Source organism: Octopus bimaculoides, chromosome 2 (genome assembly GCF_001194135.2).
Source record: "Octopus bimaculoides isolate UCB-OBI-ISO-001 chromosome 2, ASM119413v2, whole genome shotgun sequence".
Classification (NCBI taxonomy): domain Eukaryota; kingdom Metazoa; phylum Mollusca; class Cephalopoda; order Octopoda; family Octopodidae; genus Octopus; species Octopus bimaculoides.
In genome coordinates, this window is record NC_068982.1 from 62,667,077 (window position 1) to 62,673,677 (window position 6,601).

General features: G+C 35.6%; 1 protein-coding gene across 3 annotated transcripts in view; it reads right to left on the bottom strand.

Moving 5' to 3' along the window:
* Positions 1-6,601, bottom strand: part of LOC106875051 (photoreceptor-specific nuclear receptor) — a 268,961-nt gene that overhangs the window by 61,836 nt on the left and 200,524 nt on the right. The window lies entirely within an intron of this gene.

The following is a 6,601-nucleotide window of genomic DNA, read 5'->3' on the forward strand; positions in this document are numbered from 1 at the left end:
TATATATATATATATATATATATATATACACACATACATGTATCTGTTTACATTGTATGTATCTCTCTCTCTCTCTCTCTCTCTCTCTCTCTCTCTCTCTACACACATATATATATATATATATATATATATATACATGGGTAAGGACTAGAGCTGATTAGTCATCAAGGTAATAAGTAGCAATGGATCAACTATCTTATCGATGGCTTAAGTAGACTGAATGAGATTATTGCTAGGGGTACTAGGAATTGCCATGGCTTTACAGAGATCCAAGATCGACAGGATTACACAGAAAAGCTCTCACTGAAATGCTTTAAAGAATATTAAACATTAGCAGTGATAGTTGTAGCATTTTTGAGAGTAATAGTAGCAGTTATAGGAATGATAGATCTAGTATATGGATCTATCTCAAGTTTAACAACATGTTTGCTTCCCTTTAATGAGAGCAGGAAAAACTGAGCTCCGAAAGTTGCTGTATCTTCCAAACAGAGATCATTGCGATTCAATTTCACGCTGAACGTCCATATAAAGCATTGACGTGGATTAAAAGATTCTAGTGGGATGGGTTCTATTACCTTCCACGTGTTCTCCTATAGTTTGAAGTTGACCTGTGAAATGTAAACAAAATGCCATCTGGTCGAACATATTTGTATTTGTTCGGCTCGATCACGATCCTCTGTAGCGTTCGAGAGGTCAACAATTCATTATTCCTCGTCCGCACAGAGCTTAAATCCGGTCGAAGAGGGGTTTTTGCTGGTGCACAACCAGCCAATGTATAAACATTTCACTCCTATATTTGAAGAACAAGGAGGGAAATTTTGTTGATGAAGACTTTACAATGCCTCTATATTTCGTGCTCGCACCAGTATATACTCGTGCATGCATGTGTATATGTAGGTAAACACACATACACACACACGTTAATATATATATATATATATATATATATGTGTGTGTGTGTGTGTGTGTGTGTGTGTGTGTTTAATACCTTTGTACACTGACATACAAGCGTCATTATATATATGCATATATAAGGCAGTGAGCTGGCAGTATCATTAGCACGTTGGATAAAATGCTTAATGTCTGAGTTCAAATTTCGCCGAGCTCTACTCAGCCTTTCACCCTTCGATGTTGATGAAATAAGCACCAGTCAACTAATGGCGTCGATATAATCGACTAGCCCCCTACACCCGACCAAATATCCGGACCTGTGCCTATTGTAGAAAAGATTAAATGTACACTTATGAGTAATTTTTGCATATTTGTGTGTGTATTTGTGTGTCCTATGTATGCACATATATGTGAAAAATATGTGTGTGTCTGACTAGAAGTTTGTCTCTATACACGTTTGTGTACGCATATGTTTCAATGTGTAGAGTGTGTTTCTCCTATTGCGCCTGTATGTGTATATGTGCGTGAGCAAGTGTGTTTTTGTGTATGTGTTTGCAGACGTCTGCACGTTTCTCTTTAATCATGGTGTTTATTAAGAATATAACGTAAAATAGTGCATGTGCTTTTGAGTATTTTTGAAATTGTCTAGGCGTGTGTGAGAATATGGTGCATGTGAAAAAAAGAGCGTTCATTTCTACAAACACCTACATATTACTATATAGTCTTGGCGATTCTTACGAAAATAATTTGTATGTGATAAATGATACATACACTTATGAATATTTTTGTTGCTGCAGGAAAGAGAAATAATAGAATTTATATATGATTTGATACTTCTAATACAGATTTGTACACACACACACGTGCGCGCACACACACACACACACACACACACACACACACACACACAAATACTTACATATACATGCGTATACTAATACGTAAATACATGTGAATGCATATATGTATATACATATATAAGTTTCTATGTATTTATGTTTATGTATATTGTATATGTGCATTTATAGAGGTATGTTATTGTATTTTTCTAGTTATATCTATACATATGCGTGTATGTGCGCATGTTTGTATTTGTGTATATGTGTTATGGCTGAGAATTATTTATTATATATAAAATTACTTTCAAAATGCAATGTCAGCAACGCTTTTGCCGAATTTTAGGTACAGTAAGTCTTGCACAACTTCTAGAATAGCTACACTCCATCGGTATGACCATGAAAAATCCATGATAAGATGCCTGACATGATTGAGCTTCATGGTTTTATCTAGTGCTGAAAATTTCTAAAAGGTGTAAGGCTAAGTACACCAAGACGCTCTATAGTAAGGAGAAACAAGGAGGAAAATAAGAAAGTTAAAGAAAGAGAGAGGAAAAGAAAAAAGTAGGAAGTACAAATCGTGTGAATTATTATTTCTGTTTAGTGAAACAAACGGAGAATAAGATGAATCTAGATGTAGGAGAAATGTAAATATGATAACTGGAATGGTGAAAGGAGGATATAACAAAAAATAGATATGATAAAATAGATAAAATAAAAGGATATTAAATCGGTGGAATTTTTGTTTACTTCCATCCAACAGGAATCATACTGTGCTCTGCAATATCATTGCAACTTTTGGAATCTTTGATTTACAGCTAAGAGGACGGAGCAACTCAGAAAATGGTTTTATTCATATTTCTTATGACACAGGCACAACACTGATGTTTGGCTGCTGGATAATCGACTTATATCAAAACAAAATGGAGACTGGCCAACGAAGAAGCCTGCACACAGCAAGAAATAATCACCATAATCTTAAAATCATAAATTGCTTTAAAAGCAAGGCTACAGTGGACTCTGACGTTCAATAAACAATACGTCTTAAAGAAGAGACATACAGAACTAGGACGTCTTTGATCATTGTTACAACAACGACAAAAATGTCTCCAGTTATCTCGTCATGAGAATTAACTGCGGAGTCTCTACACAATTGCTTAACCTGTTAGAAATATCAGACAATGTCTCTAAAATCGTACGTATAAGAGAATTGGATATTGACTATGTCTGGAAAGAGTGGAAAGAAAGACAAAGGTAGAATAGAAAATGAAAACAAGAGTGAAAAGAAAGGGACGGCTGGTAAATAAAATCAGAGGTGGAGTGGAAAAGTGTGAAGGTAGGAGTAAGGCATGGGTAACTAGATATGCAAAAGCAAAATATACAGTTCATTTGAGATATAGTTTTTAGAATAGAGCTCCATAACAACACTAAAATAGACGGTGGAAGAGCAGAAGAAAACAAGTAGTAGTAGTAGGAGGAGGAGGAGGAGGAGGAAGAAGAAGAAGAAGAAGAAGAAGAAGAAGAAGAAGAAGAAGAAGAAGAAGAAGAAGAAGAAGAAGAAGAAGGATGGGCGTGGAAGAAGAATCTCACCAAATTTACATATATGCATTTTATACACAAGAAGAATTAATATTTGTTAAGTGCTTCTGCTTGGCCACATTCTACATGTTGAACCAGTGAAAGAGTAGTAAAAGAGAGCGATAAAATGTGAAGTTATGACATTCATACATATTCACCGGAACAACAGTGACGAGAAACGATATGAAATGTCATCAAACTCCAATCAAAAGTGGGCTGCAGATGACCATCAGTGGTAATTCATTTACTATAAATGAAATTTTCAGTTAGTAGATTTTAAATATAATTTAGTGGTCATAAAATTAAATGGTTATAAAATTTGATGGTCATTGAATTAAATTTAACAGCCTTCACGGGAGAAGAAACAGAAGATATGTGGCCATAATACGAATACACTCCAAGAAATCTCTACTTATCAATCCTTGAATTATTCTTTTAAGATCGATAAAATAAGTAAAAATCAGCGACTGGATTCCATATGACCGACTGTATACCTCCTCCAAATTTTCCTACCTCTATCACAAAGTAACCAGGCTCCACCACATATGGCACTACAGTAGTAACACTCCACCACCTCTCACAAATTCCCACATTCGTCACGGAGTAATCACATTTTTCCACCTTCGTCTCAAAATATGGTGGTGGATCTACGTCGTTCAACAGTGAAGATTTAATCGTTCGATCAATTAAATTAGCTGCATATGAATTAGCAGACAATTGGTAGAGCATTCCAGAGATGACAATGCCTTTAATGTTCCTTTGAATTACAAGTACAATCCATCAGAAGGAATTCTGTGTAGTCTGCATCTGTCCGGTTTCACTCGCAAGGTTTGGGTTGACTTGAGTCTATAGTAAAGAACAACTGTCAAAGATTCCACGAGGTGGGATCGAACCGGGTTTTCGTGATTACAAAGCGAACTTTACTGAGACCATCACATTGGACCCTGAAAGCCTTTAACCATACATCTGTACAATTAGATTTGAGATATCGACTATGTAAGCGACAAGAAGAGCATCGTATCTAACAGGCATCAATTCCTGTTTTGGCGATTCTTTTTGATAAGCATTATTAAAATGGCAGCGGTTTGCATGTCCGACAAAATGCTTAGCGGCATTTTGTTCGCCTTCATGTTCTGAATTCAAATTCCGCCGAGATCGACTTTGTCTTTCATCCTTTCGGGATCGATAAAATAAGTACCAGTCGAGTACTGTGGTCGATATGATCGACTTACCCCCACCCTTGAAATTGCTACCCTTGTGTCAAAGTTTGAAATCATTATTAAAATAAATGTACGCAGGGCGGCGAGCTGGCAGAATCGTTTGCATGCCAGACAAAATGTTCTATGATATTTCATCCGTCTTTACGTTCTGATTTCAAATTCCACCGAGGTCGACTTTGCTTTTCATAATTTCAGAGTCGATAAAATAAGTAACAGCCAAGCATTACGGTTTACTTAATCGACTTACTCCCTTTGCCGAAATTGCTAGCCATGTACCATAGACATATTCACAACGAAGGTATTACCTTTTAAAAAATATTTTCGTTTAAAAAAAAATAGCACATTCTTGTTTTCATCTTCGTCAAATTTTGTGCAACTTATTTAATTATTCATTTATTTATTTTAGAAAAAAATACTATTCAACATTTTAAAATTTTGTAAACTTTAGAAAATAAGAATTTAAAAAAAAGGAAAACGGAGAATAATGTTAAATATGAGGCACCATCAGTCTTGAAATTTATCGATAATTAAATGAAATAAATATCTATGTACATATGATTACAATAATACGCAAACGCTCAGTCATATTGACGATACAGTTTAGCAATGAAAGAGAGAAGAAACAAATAAACAAGCAGGCAATGTTGCAAATCAATGTTTAATAATTTTATTTAAAGTGAAGGCTGTACTGTAGATTTCATAATCTGTTTGCATCTGATGTACGAATGGAATAAAGGATAAGACAACAAACAAACGCACAGGAGAAGGAAAGATAGCAAAATGTCCTTGTGTTTATCCAATTAGTGATGGCACCGACACACTAAGTATACACACTAAGTATACACTAAGTATACACACTAAGTATACACACACTAAGTATACACACACTAAGTATACACTAAGTCTACACACTAAGTATACACTAAGTATACACACTAAGTATACACACACTAAGTATACACACACTAAGTATACACTAAGTATACACACTAAGTATACACACACTAAGTATACACACATAGACATGTGTTGTGTATGTCTATACGTACATATATACTTACATACATGCATATATACGTACGTAGATATATGCATATACACATATATACATATATAACACACATATATGTTCATATATATGTTTATATATATATATATATATATACATATATGTATGTATGTATGTATGTATGTATGTATGTATGCGTGTGTATGTGTGAGTGAGTGAGTGAATGAGTAAATGAGAGGGTCAGTGAGTGAGTGAGTAAGTACGTACGCACGTACGTGTGTAAGTAAGTGAGTAAGTACGTGTGTGCGTGTGTGTGTATAACAAAGCATAAATAATGGACATTATTTCCTTTGTAGTAAATTCCTTATTGAAGTAAATTTGACTTACGGCTGTTTCTAGAACTCCTTATAAGTTCGTTATTGACAGGTTTACTCAATCGGCCCATTGATCGCTTGAGAAAAATTGAACGACCTACGTAATTAATGCTACTTCCGTCAAAGTTATTTCTGCTTATGACCTAACAGATCACTGAAGGAACGGTACAGTAGAGGGTGAACAGGGGAAATAAGTATCAGTATAAGGTAAGTGGAAGAGTGATAAAGGAGGAAACGGAAAGAAAAGTGATGATTTGGATGAGAGGGACTAAAGTGTTGAGAAGGAAAAGAAGGAATAGGAAAAATAGAGGAGATGAGGCATACGATAGTAAAAAATGCACAGGATGGCCGACATTAAGGAGAGGACAGTCGAAAATACTTGCATTGTCTACAGGCCAAACAGTACATACACGCAAACGCACACACACACACACTCATACACACGCGCATGCACACACACACATTCTTTTATTCTTTTAATTGTTTCAGTCATCTGACTGCGGCCATGCTGGAGCACAGCCTTTAGTTGAACAAATCGACCCCATGACTTATTCTCTGTAAGCCTAGTACTTACTCTATCAGTCCCTTTTGCCGAAGTGCCAAGTTACGGGGACGTAAACACACCAACATCGGTTGTCAAGCGATGGTGGGGGGACAATCACAGACACACAAATAAATGCATACATGCATATA